This window comes from Trichechus manatus, unplaced genomic scaffold (assembly GCF_000243295.1).
Source record: "Trichechus manatus latirostris isolate Lorelei unplaced genomic scaffold, TriManLat1.0 scaffold00052, whole genome shotgun sequence".
In the NCBI taxonomy this organism is placed as follows: domain Eukaryota; kingdom Metazoa; phylum Chordata; class Mammalia; order Sirenia; family Trichechidae; genus Trichechus; species Trichechus manatus.
Genome location: NW_004443988.1, coordinates 3266676 through 3280609, shown reverse-complemented (window position 1 = coordinate 3280609; position 13934 = coordinate 3266676). Strand labels below are relative to the sequence as shown.

General features: G+C 40.7%; 1 protein-coding gene across 1 annotated transcript in view; it reads right to left on the bottom strand.

Annotated features, from left to right (window-relative positions):
- UBXN2A (UBX domain protein 2A) overlaps nt 1-12358 on the bottom strand; it is a 63940-nt gene extending 51582 nt beyond the window's left edge. Inside the window, exon 1 of the mRNA XM_004377560.3 lies at nt 12121-12358. The gene's annotated coding sequence lies outside the window, so the exon portion shown is untranslated. The remainder of the gene's footprint in view (nt 1-12120) is intronic.
- Nucleotides 12359-13934: the final 1576 nt, after the last annotated feature.

Sequence of the window (13934 nt, the reverse complement as noted above, 5' to 3'; positions counted from 1 at the left end):
ACACTACAGGGGAAGTCAGCACAACTGGACTAAACCAAAGCTAAGAAGTTTCCTGAATACAATCAAACACTTTGAGGGACACAGTAGCAGGGATAAGGGTCTTGGGACCATGCTTTCAGGGGACACCTAGATGAAATGGCATAACAAAGCTTATTAAGAAAGTCTTCCGGGCTACATGGCACTATAGTTAGAAGCACTATGCCGTCCCTCCGCAGCAAAGATCAGAAAAATTAAGTCAAACACATACGTCAATCCTCAAACTCTAAGCATCAAATGAAGAGATAAAGAACTCAGCCAAGCACGGAAAGGAGTAAGAAACTGACCCAGAGCAGAGAGCGAAGAGAGATACATGCAGAGGTTCCCTATCAGCTACTGCAGCATGGATCCGCCATCCTGGATTCCTATTGGAGATCACTGAACAGGGGGTATGAAAAAGCAGCTTTACGGAGCTTCCAGCAGGAGACAGAACGATGGGTAACCAGTAATATAGGCTTTAAACTCTGCACCCTTCTTCACCCCCACTTAGCCTCCTCTGCTTCCTACAGACATAGTCTCTGGCCAGGAAGAACCAGCTTCACCATGGTATCACTTGGATTCCACCTGCCTGCACTGGCCAGCTCCCTGAGTGCCTTTTGTTGACTGCTGGTGTTGGTTTTTCCCGCTTCTTTACATTTCTTTCTTACCTCCCACCACCTCCCCCTCCTTTCTGTCTAATACCTGGCTCCGTGCGCCATCTTTGCTTCTTCCTGAAAGGATGCAAAACACTGCTTGACTGTGAAACTGTTTTCCAGCCCATGCCCCCATGCTGGTGGGACCCCAGGCTTTTTTGTTTGTTTGCTCTGATGTGTTCTGTTTTGATCTGCTTGTTTGTTTTCTTTTTCTTTTCTTGGCTTGGGAGCCCCTTCTGGCAGGGCAGTACCGTGCGGCTTGGAAGATACTCCCTTCCTCTGAGCAGACATACAAGGACATCCTGGGGCACTTCTTTTTTGTTTTTGTTTTGCTTTTTTTGCTTCTTTCTTTGTTCGTTTTCTTCTCTCTCTTGTTCCCTTTTTGTCTTTCTTCATTTCCAGTTTCTCCATTTATTCATTTTTTTCTTTTATTTTTCATTTTTGTTTTTCCTCATTTCTCAGTCTCTCATCTTTCCACTCCAACAGCAAGCTCCTTTAGCACTCTTTTTTGTGTGTATGTTTTTGATCCCTGTTCCTCTCTCCTATCTTTCCCATATCCATCTTAGTTCCACACATCGCAATCTACCCCCTCCTTCCTGCCTACCTGTACCATGCGCTGAACATCACGCTCCCAAGCAGCACAGGCACGGCCTACTGCAACCTGCCCTGCACTGATTCCCAGTCCACACTGTCAGCCCTGGTACGTGCCACAAACAAACCATCCCAGCAACTCCCCTTCAGCTGCACCTGACCTGCTGTAATATAATATAGCTGAGTGACTGACCCTACCCACTGGAGAAGGAGGTGAAAAGTATCGTGCCCACAGACGAGCAAACAACAAAGAATGCCCAGCCCACCTGCTCAGACATAACCAAATAAAACAGAGAAGCAGGACGAAACAAACAAATCTACAATCAATAAGTGAGGAAACTAACCACTGGATGTCCTGAAGACAGCAAACAATATCAAAACATTTACAAAAACAGGACAGGATGGTTCCAGGAGGCGTCAAAAATAAAACACCAGATGACCTTCCAGCAGAAGGCACTAGAACTGATAGGGAATTCAAATCTCTAATACTCAGGATTATCCAAGAGTTTAAACAAAAAGCAGACAAAAATGAGGAAAAAAAAAAAGACAAATTCATGGAAAAGGCAGAAAAATTCATGGAATATACAGACAAAAAATGGGAGAATGCAAAAAAATAATACAGGAACAAAATGCTAAAATAAATTCACAACTAGAAATCATACAAAAACAACAATTAGAAATCCAAAAGATAAACAACTAGATTTCAGAAATGGACCGTGTCACAGAAGGGCTGAAGAGCAGGTCTGAAACAATGGAAGACAGGATCAGTGAAATTGAAGACAAATACTTGGATACAACTCTGTTCGAGGAAAAATCAGAAAAAAGAACAAAGAAAAATGAAGAAACCCTGAGAATTATGTGGAATACAATCACAAGCAAAAATATGCCAGTGATCGGAGTCCCAGAACAGGGGGAGAAAACAGAAAACACAGAGAGGATCACTGAAGAATTGCAGACAGAAAACTTCCCCAATATCATGAAAGATGAAAAGCTGACTATCCAAGAAGCTCAACAAATTCCACAAAGGATAGACCTCAAAAGAAAATCACCAAGGCATATCATAATCACACTCGCTAAAACCAAAGACAAAGAATCCTGAGAGCAGCTTGAGAAAAACAAAAAGTCACATACAGAGGAGAAGCAATATGACTGAGCTCGGATTATTCTGCAGAAACCATACGGGCAAGAAGGCAATGGCATGACATACATAAAACCTTGAAAGAAAAAATTGCCAGCCAAGAATAATATATCCTGCAAAACTCTCGTACCAATATGATGGTGAAATTAGATCATTTCCAGATAAACAGAAATTAAGGGACTATGTAAAAACCAAACCAAACTTACAAGACTTATTAAAGGGAGTCCTTCGATCTGAGAACAAACAACGTCAGACCACAGGCTGAATATAGGACACAGGATTGTACTAGCAAGATACTAACCTAGGAAATGAACTCTTAAAGACTACGCAAAACCAAAAGAATTATAACAGGAAACCAGAGAGGTTAATCTGTAAAAGACAACAGCATCAGAATAAAAGAGGGAATAAACGGTATACGTATAGAATCTCCTAATGGAGAGGAAGGCAAGGCAATACCAAGTAATAATAGAGTGGTTCAAATCTAGCAAAATAAGGGTAAATTTCAAGGTAACCACAAAGAAAGTTAAAAAACCTACTCATCAAAATAAAGAAGAAAAACATAAAGTCTCAGTAAGAACAAAACCTACAAAAACAAAAGGAAAAAAAAATCCACAAACAAAAGGAACTCAGCACAGAAGAGCAAGAAGAACAAAGAAAACATCAGCACCACAAAAGAAAGCACTACAAAATGCAATCCCACTCATAGGAATACATCCTAGAGAAATAAGAGCCGTCACACAAACAGACATATGCATACCCATATTCACTGCAGCACTGTTCACAACAGCAAAAAGATGGAAACAACCTAGATGCCCATCAACAGCTGAATGGTCAAACAAACTATGGTAAATATACACAATGGAGTATCATGCAAAGATAAAGTACAATGATGACTCTGTGAGGCATCTCATAACATGGATGAAACTGGAGGACATTATGCTGAAATAAGTCAATCACAAAAGGACAAATATTGTATGAGACCTTTACCGTAAAAACTCATGTAAAAGTTTACACACAAAAAGAAACAATTTTTGTTGGTTACAAGGAATGTGAGCGAGGGGGAACTAAACAGGCAATAGGTAAGTGGTAACTTTGGTGAAGGGTAAGATAGTATACAATACTGGGGAAGTCAGCACAACTTGTACAAGGAAAGGTCATGGAAGCTCCATAGACACTTCTAAACTCCCTGAGGGATTGAATTGCTGGGCAGAGGGCTGTGGGGACCATGGTCTCGGGGAACATCTAGCTCAATTGGCATAACACAGTTTATAAGGACAAAGTTCTACATTCTACCTTGGTGAGTAGCGTCTGGGGTCTTAAAGGCCTGTAAGCAACCATGTAAGATACTCCACTGGTCTCACCCCTTTGGGAACAAGGGTGAATGAAGAGAACAAGATATAAGGAAAAGATTAGTCCAAAGGACTAATGGACCACAGCTACCATGGCCTCCACCAGACTGAGTCTAGTAAAGCTAGATGGTGCCCGGCTACCACCACAGAATGCTCTAACCGGGATCACAGTAGAGGGTCCTGGACAGAGCTGGAAAAGGATGTAGAAATTCTAACTCACAAAAAAAGACCAGATTTACTGGCCTGACAGACTGGAGAAACCCCGAGAGTACGGCCCCCAGACACCCTTTCAGCTCAGTGGTGAAGTCACTCCGGAAGTTCACCGTTCGGCTGGGGACTGGACAGCCTCATAAAATAAAACGGGACTAATAAGGCACAGCAGTCCAGGGACAAGGACTAGGACTAGAAGGAAGGAGGGGACAGGAAAGCTGGTGATAGGAAACCCAAGGTTGAGAAGGGACAGTGTTGACATGTCATGGGGTTGTTAACCACTGTCATAGGGCAATGAGAAACTATTTGTTCTGCAAACCTTCATCTAAGGTACAAAAAAAAAGAATTATGTGAGATCAGATTGACAACAGCAGCTCAAAAGGTTTAATGGGAAGCCTATGAGGCAGTGAGTTGAAGATAATGGTGATGGAATAATTTACAAAGGATAGTGAGAATAGCAGCATCACTGGAAGAATGTAATTGATGTCACTGAATTGTACATGTAGAAACTTCTAAATGCTGTAACTTTGGCTATGTATATTTTTACCAAAAAAAAAGGTCCTCCAAGATTGAGAAGGGAGAGTGTTGACATGTCGTGGGGCTGTTAACCAATGTCATAAAAAAATATGTGTACTGACTGTTTAATGAGAAAATATTTGTTCTGTAAACCAACTAAAGTACAGTAAAAAAAAAAATTAAAGGAAATAAAAGAGCTCATTTAGTAAACGTTCTGCAACCTACTCTGGTGAGTTGCGTCTGGGGTCTTAAAAGCTTGCAAGTGGCCATCTAAGATGAATCAACTGGTCGCAACCACCTGGAGTAAAGGAGAATGAAGAACACCAAAGACACAAGAAAAGTATTAGCCCAAGAGACACAAAGGGCCACATAAACCAGAGACTTCAACAGCCAGAGACCAGAAGAACTAGATGGTACCCGGCTACCAGCAATGACTGCCCTCAAAGGGAACACAACAGAGAGTCCCTGATGGAGCAGGAGAAAGGTGGGGTGCAGAACTCAAATTCTAGTCAGAAGACCAGACTTAATGGTCTGACACTTGAGGAACCCTGGAAGGCATGGCCCCCAGATTCTCTATCAGCCCAGAAGTAAAACAATTTCCAAGAGCAACTCTTCAGACAGGGATTGGACTGGACTGTGGGACTTAAAGTGATACTCATAAGGAGTGTGCCGCTTAGCTCAAGTAGATAGAAGAGACTAAACGGGCAGCTTCAGTCCGGAGGTGAGATGGGAAGGCAGAGAAGGTTAGGAGCTGGTTGAATGGACATGGGGAGTCAGGGGTGGAAAGGAGGAGTGTGCTTTCACAATATGGGGAGAGCATTAGGGTCACATTACAATGTATGTATAAATTTTTGTATGGGAGACTAACTTGACATGTAAACTTAATTTAAACTACAACAATCAACAAAACAAAACAAAAATATGGATGTAAACAGAAGGAAGAAACAGCTGTGAGTTCCAAGAAGAATGGGAGGATTTCTTAGTTTTAAGCCTTCTAGCACTATTTGCATTTTAAACTATGCGCAAGTACTATTTTGATTAAGAAAAATTTTTAATGAGGAAAAAACCATAAATATATTCAGAAAACCAGAACTCCATGCCCACTAATTTTTTCTTCTAAGAATACTTTCTTCAAATCTCCTATTTCTGAAACAAGGTAACTGCTTCCCTTTAAAAATGTCTAAATATTTCAAACATACATAAAAGGATAGAAAAAAATATAAACATCAATCTGAACCACTGAGATTTAACAAATGTTTAGTCTTACTTATTTGCTTCTTTGCATATTTGAAGAATAAAGTACTATACAGTTGAATCCTATTTCCTTTTAAAGTATTTATTAAATCGTATACTTTAAATATTTGCACCTTATTGTATATTAATTATGCATAAATAAATCTGTTAAAATATTTTAAAATGCATATTTATTCAGCCCCGGTGGCACAGTGGTTAAGAAATTGGCTGCTAACCAAAAGGCTGGCAGTTTGAATCCACCAGCCACTCTCTGGAAACCCCACAGGGCAGTTGTATTCTGTCTTGTAGGGTCACTATGGGTTGGAATCAACTTGAGGGCAACAGGTTTGTTTTTTCTGTTTACTATATACCAGGCATAGTTCTAGGTGCTTGGGACAGATTACCGAACAAAATAGACAAGGATCCCTGCCCTCACGGACATTACCTTTTGCAGAGGGGCTGTTTGTTTTTCATTTGACAATTCTCCAATATTCTTTTCAACTAATCCAAAAGAATCCCTTAGTTTACATACGATATTTATTGTCTCATAAACGTAACATGTTCATTCCACCTCTGTTTCTTTCTTCACATCATCATCATTATCCTTCTAGGCGTCTGAATCCTAACCATCCTTCAAGTCGCAGTGCAAGACCCACTTCTTATAAAGGTGAAACTTAAATACTCCAACCCTCTCCTAAAGCATTTAGAGTCTTTATTTGAATTTTATTGTCTGATATTATTTAAAATTTTTTCTTATGTCTTGTAGCTCTCTCTACTAGATCCAAGATTCTTGAGAATTTACACAATTCCTGTTTCTTCCACAGTACCTACCAAGTGCAAAGAGTAGCCACCTTTAAAGTATTCCACTGTTTCCCATTAACAGGCTATTGTTCTCTAGCAAATCACTAATAATTTTTTTCATAATTTTGTAGTTGTAAGCTATTGATAGATTGGGTTTCTCTCTCTGGATATTTATGAGAGCAGAACAAAGAAAGAACAAACCTTGAATTCAGACTGAGTTGTACTGGAATCTTCACTATATCACTTTTGAGCTAGGTGACTCCTGCATGTTATTTAACTTCTCCAGTCCTAGTTGCCTAATTTGTAAAATGGAAATAATTATCATCCTCACATGGTTGTTTTGAGGACTAAAGGAGATACTGAGAATATAATAGTATTATGCTTCTTTCTCTTTTTCCAGTCCTTTGTCATAATCTGTTACAAGGATTGGTAAGAAACATTTCCTGACTTAATCTTAAAAACTGTAATGGAGACATGGCTAAGAAATTTTTTTTTATTGTGCTTTAGGTGAAAGTTTACAGCTCAAGTTAGTTTCTCATACAAACATTTGTACACACATTGTTATGTGACCCTAGTTGCTATCCCTATAATGTGACAGCATACTCTTCCTTTCCACCCCAGATTTCCTGTGTTCATTCAACCAGCTCCTATCCCCTTCTGCCTTCTCTCTCACCTTCAGACAGGAGCTGCCCATTTAGTCTTGTGTATCTACCTGAACTAAGAAGCACACTCCTTACAAGTATCATTTTCTGTCTTATAGTCCAGTCTATTCTTTGTCTGAAGAGTAGGCCTCGGGAATGGCTTCAGCTCTGGGTTAACAGAGAGTGTGGGAGTCATGTCTTCTGGAGTTCCTCCTGTCTCAGTTAGACCATTAAGTCTGGTCTTTTTACTAGAATTTGCGTTCTGCACCCCACTTTTCTCATGCGCCGTCAGGGACTCTTGGCTAAGAAATTTCTTTTCACTAATTTAAACTTTTCAAAACATTCATATACTTATTGAACCTCCCACCCGTATGTGCAAGAAAATGGTTTAGAACTAAAGATACAAGGGTAAATATGACAGACAAGGTCTCTATTATCACAGAGGTTAGAGACAACAGGGACAAAGATACTGGATTAGTAACTACAAACACGCATAGAATTATGAAGTCAAAATTCATTCTGACATGGACATGAAGTCACTATTATTTTAGATATTTCCTATCATAAATGAGTAATATGCAAATAAGCCAAGTAAAATTTATTTATGTGAGCTGAGTAAGCTTCTACAAACATCTCACAGTTAAATGAAATGAATTAACCTGAATTGTGTACCGTCTGTACAGAATGCTATCTGACAAATATCTAAGTTGTCAGCATGAAATTGGACATCAGAATGAGCAAACAGAATTTCCTTCATTGTACTTCAGTCTACTTCCAATTAGTACCCCCACCATCTTACATTTATATGGTAAGTCACAGTTTACTAAACACCTTTCAAAATACTATCCCATTTACTCCCAAATAAAATCAGTCAGGAGACAGAGTAAGTTGAGCTTTATGGAATATATCCACTAAAACGGAAATCCACTCAAAATAGATTTAGACTACTAAGAAATGTAGTCTTTTTAATGTACATATTAGAATTTGCGTAGGAAAGAATCTGCATATTATTATTTATTTTATAAGCATGTACTCCAAGCCACATGGGGGTGGGGGTTCGGTATAGGTTTGTAGTAAGATATTTTTATACAACTGGGCATGTGACTCCTTTTATACAGAAGCTTTTCTATAGAAGATGTCCCATGAATGGTATCAGTCCTATTAGCCTTCAAGAGCAACCTAACTAAGGCAGTATCAGAAAAAGACACTTTAAAAGACAGGTGAATTCTGGTTTATTAAACACTGAATGATAGAAAATAAAATCATTTGGAAAGTTTTAGCTTAGCTTATCTGTGCTTAGAGAGCCCTGGTAGCACAGTGGTTAAGTGCTCAACTGCTAATTGAAAAGTCGGTGGTCTGAACCCACCAACTGCTCCGCAGGAGAAAGATGTGGCAGTCTGCTTCTATAAAACTTTAAAGCCTTGGAAACCCTATGGGGCAGTTCTACTCTGTCCTATAAGGTCGCTATGAGTTGGAATTGACTCAGTGGTAACAGGTTTTGTTTTGGGTATCTATGCTCAGGGTAATGAAGAAAATATCTTTTTGTCCTCTTCTAGGAAAAAACAGTTAATGAAGGAGTTTTACACTCCTAAGGACAAAACTGAGGAGCCCTGCTGGAGTACTGGCTAAGTGTTTGGCTGCTAACTGCAAGGTCAGCAGTTCGAACCCATCAGCCGCTCCACGGGAGAAAGATGTGGCAGTCTGTTCTCATAAAGACTTCAGCCTTGGAAACCCTGTGGGTAAGTTCTACTCTGTCCTACAGGGTAGCTATGAGTCAGAATCAACTCAATGGCAATGGGTAAGGCCCCAAATAGGCACAACCTTGCTTGCCAAAAATGAAGACAACTTGAAGCACTGACTGATGAAGGTCAAAGACTACAGCTGTCAGCATGGATTATGACTGAGTGTGAAGAAAACAAAAATTCTCACAACTAGACTGATAAGCATCACTATAAATGAAGAAAAAAAATGAAACCGTCAATGATTTCATTCTACTTGGATCAACAATCAATGTCCATGGAAGTAGCAGTCAAGAAATCAAATGATAGATTGCACTGGGCAAATCTGCTGCAAAAGATTACTTTAAAGTTTTAAAAAGCAAAGATGTCACTTTGATGACTAAGGAGAATTTGACCCAAGCCATAGTCTTTGCAATCACCTCAAATGCATAGGAGAGCTGGACAAGGAAAAAGGAAGACCGAAGAAGAACTGATGCATTCCAACTGCGGTGCTGGTGAAGAATATTGACTATATCGTGGTCTATCTGGAGAATGGAGACCTAGTGGCACAATGGTTAAGAGCTATGGCTGCTAACCAAAAGTCCAGCAGTTCAAGTCTACCAGCTGCTCCTTGGAAACCTTATGGGGCAGTTCTACTCTGTCCTGTAGGGTCACTATAAGTCAGATAATCAACTCAATGGCAACGGGTTTGGTTGGGCTTGCATCAGCAGAACAACAAATCAGTCTTACAATAAACACAACCAGAATGCTCCTTAGAAACGAGGATGAAGACTTAAGCTTGCTTACTTTGGACATGTCATCAGAAAAGACCAATCACTGGAAAAGGATATCAGCGTTTGGTAAAGTAAAGGGTCAGTGAAAATGAGGAAAACCCTCAATGAGATGGATTGACACAACAGTCACAACAATGGACTCAAACATATCACATGTCATGAAGATGGTACAGGACCCAACAGCAATATTTCATTCCGTTATACATAAGGTTGTCAGAGTTGGCTACTAAGAACAACTAACAAGGACCAAAGTGGTAGTGACAACAGAAATTTAAACGAGAAAAACCCTAAAGGATAGGTAGAATTTACAGATTGTCAAGGTCACTGAGTCAGCCACCCTCTGACACCAAGAAATTCTTCCAGGGCTCCATACTGAACTGTTACAAAGCCCACCCATCTCAAAGACAATCTGCTTTAGAAAACCTTCCATGGTTCCACTAATAGATGTGAATACAGAATTACTACAAAGCAAGGGGAGCTCAGGTAGGTACGCTTAGGATTCACACTATCTTCACAGCCACCACCCTTGTCTCAAGTATCATCATCTCTCGTTTGTCTCCTTGCAACCGTTCTCACCCCTTTTCAACCCAGTTTCTACACAGTAGTCAGAGTGACCTTTTTCAAATACAAATCTGATTTTAAAACTCCTCTGCTTAACCCCCTTCAACGACTTCTCATTGCCCTCAGAGTAAGGTTCAAATCCTTTGGGTAATGTTAAATGGGATTCATTGTACTCTTCTCACTACATCCGAATGTTTGAAATTTTCTACATAAAAGTTAAAAAAAAAAAAAAAAAGTCAGTCCCAAATCCTTAACATTGCTTAAAAAGCCCTGCAGGAGCTATCTGGCTCTAACCTACTGTATCACAGCTCCCTTTTGCTTTCTACCCTACAGATGTTTAAATTTCCCAAATGTGTCATCTTCCCTAAGCCTCTTTGGAAGGTATTTCCTTTGCAGGGACCTTCTCCCCTTTGGGAGTCACCTCCACCACATTCTATTTATCCATAGTATCTCTGATCAAAGGTTACTTTCCTAGGAAACCACACCTGATTTCCCCAGCAGGGATAAGTTCCCTTTACATGTTCTCACAACACTTACATTCTTCCTTTTTAGCTTCTATTACACATTTATCTGTGAGATTATTTAATATGTTTCCTCCAGTGAGACCGTAAATTCCTTAACAGCAGAGTCTGCAGTGGCCAATGTCATATCCTTAGCACTTAGCAGGTAATAGTTATTATTTGAATGATAGGTTATTAACTTACCAAAGTATGTATTAAATAATTAATACTAAGTATGTATTAATTAAAATATGCACATAAAGTATTTACCGCAGTGCCCGGTTAAGAGTACATGCTCAATAAGCAGTAGTTTCTGTTACTGTTGTATTCTGCATTGCATCATTATAATTTGTTTGCTTAATCACTCTCTGTACACAATTCTCACTCATTTTTGGGTTCCACCAGTACTTAGCACTAAATTTAGTATTATACCTATGTGCTCAAATTTCATTAAATTTAATTGTTTTTAAACCAAAACAACTTTCAGCACTTAGAAGACACAAAACAAACTTTTAAAGAGTTTTTCCCTAGTAAACAAAAATAAAATTAGACTACAATTTAAATAATTATAAACACTCCAAAATTAGACAGTTGAGCCATGACTATGAAATAAAGCTGATTTTCACGTCGCATATACAATCACTTATATCTTACTTATGATTCCACACTGTTCTCTTCTGCACTAACATCAGTACAGACTATCAGCGCTCTATCTTTATTTTTTAATTACTTCACATTACGTACTAAGGAACCAACAGTAGACGTCACACCAATATTTCCTTTTTTCTTTCTGGAAAGTAATAATTTTATTACCGAGAGTGAAAAGAAAAACAGATACATAGAAATGTATATATATATGTATATATATATATATATATATAAACAGAACATCAGACCTATAAAATATCAAAGAAAGCGAGTTACGGAAGACGGGTGAAGTGAACCATGAAATGTCCACCTAAAAACCTTCGAGAGAATCGAAAACACACATACTTTGCATTTTTGAATTGCGTTTTTGCAATGTACGCCTTTGGAAACTGAAACACTTTGACAGCACATAACTCGGAATTTCTGAGACCCCTTTGAAAGAGAAAACCAAATTACGCACTTTTCAGTTCAACCTTCCTGCATTCCCCATTAAAGCAGCCAGTCCAGTCAGGGACTGTGATCCGCGGCTCACCTGGGCTGGGCAGGGCAGGAGCCTCGCCCCGGCCGCGGACCGAGAGAGCCCTTGCCTGTGCCGCAGACGAGGGGTCCGAAACCCCCAGACCTGGGATTTATCCAGACAAAGACAAGCCCATGGCGCTTCGCCCGCGGGAGCGACCTCCACAGCCTCGCCAGGGAAATGCCCGCCCCAACCCCTCACCCGCTGAAGTCGGGCGAGGCAGCAGGAATCTCACCTCCGGGCGCGGCCGACGGAGATGGCCGCGCCGCGGTGTCGCCTCACGGCCTCCTCCTCAATTCCCTCAAAGCCCGCGGGCTCCACCGCTGCCGGTACGCCGGAGCCCCTCAGACCCGGAATTCCGCCGCCCCTGTGCCCCCTCACGCTCAGAGGGAGCCACCACTGCGCCGCAGGGATCGCACCCTCCTCTCTCTGTCTCCTTCGTGGAGCGATCGGGCGCGCGCCGAGGAGGGCTCCGCGCAGACCCGAGGAGCTCGGGAGCGCGCAAGGGGGCGGGGCTTGCCACGGCTGGTCACGTCAGGCCTCGTCGTTAATGGCGCCTAGTGCCTTCTTCCGCTAGCACATCTTCATTAGGTCCCAGAAAACGCAGGGAGCTAGGCATGGAGTCACCCGAGAAACCAGCATTTATTTACTTCTGTACCTCTTCAGCTTCTGTTTGAATCCATGGAGAGATTTCTCTGCATTTTGACAATGTTGAACTTTGCCTGAGCCCTGTGATCCTGCAAAGCAATGTTTAAAGAAATTCCCCCACGACTTTGTGTTTCAGAAACGGTTTACTGCAAGAAACCATCCTTCCCCAAGTAGTTAAGACTTACGAATTCTCTCTTGTTTACCTATGACAATGTCAGACGTAGACCCACCAAATTCCCATTCTTTTCCTCATAAATAGATTAGCTGAACTGTTTGTACCAACTGACCAATCTGGACAAAATACTGGCTACCTTGACTTGACCAAACTGTAGTTAATTAAGTTAAGTAGTTAATTAAGTTAATTAAGCTCTCTCACACCTCCGGGTCCCTTTACTTTGACACCTTCTCAGCCTAAACCAGAATACAACCTGCTCCCCAATTTAGGCTGGCCCTGTTGTTGGTTGCCAGTCCATTCTGAATCGTTATGATCCCTTAGAGTCGCCATGAAGCTGACCTTGGGGTGAAATATTCTATGATCTACTGCCCTATCACTGCCACCTTCCTCAGTTCATCCCACTTACACCCCATCCTACTTCTCCCACATCCAACTCTTTCTAGCCTTGTTCCCACCTTCCTATAAAAGAAACCCGCTTTCTGCCCAGCTTTGCAGAAGTTTGCAGACCTCATAGAGTGTTCTTCCTATTGCAGTAGACCCCTCCCTCCGTTGTAATAGTTCCTTTCAACCTTCTAGGAATAATCCTTTCAAATAAAATCTCTCCTTATCTAAATCCAGGTTTGTTTTTTGACTGTTGAGCAGTCTTGTTGCAATAGCGTCCCTCCCCTTATTATAGTAGCTCCTCCCCCCTCCTTGCAATAATCTTTTCAAATAAAGTCTCCTTTCCCAAATCCAGGTATGTTTTTTATTTGACAGTTTTTGGTGACGGACCTCAGATTGAGATTGAGCCTTACCTATGGATTTCCACCATCCCCACTCAGGTAATAGCATTTTTATGAGTCCTTTAACTCCTCTCCTGTTAAAGGATTGGGGATCCCTCTGTGAGTTCGACTCTCAAACCGATTATCTTGTCTGTTGAAGCACATACGGTAAGGAGTTACTTTAATTTCTTTGGGCATAGTGACTTTTCTTTGGCCCTTCCGTGAGGTCTTTAATGTGTTTTGACCCAAAACCATTTGTTGAAGAGACTCCTACTTTATTCTTTATTGTAAGACTGCTTTGGCTATTTGGTGGCCCTTGTAGTTCCGTAAAAATTTGAGGATTGGCTCGTCTATTTCTTCAAACAAGGCTGTTGGAATTTTGATAGGGAATACATTGAATCTATATAGATCGTTTTGGGTAGTATTGACATCTTAACAGTAGTAAGTCTTCCAATCCATTTATTC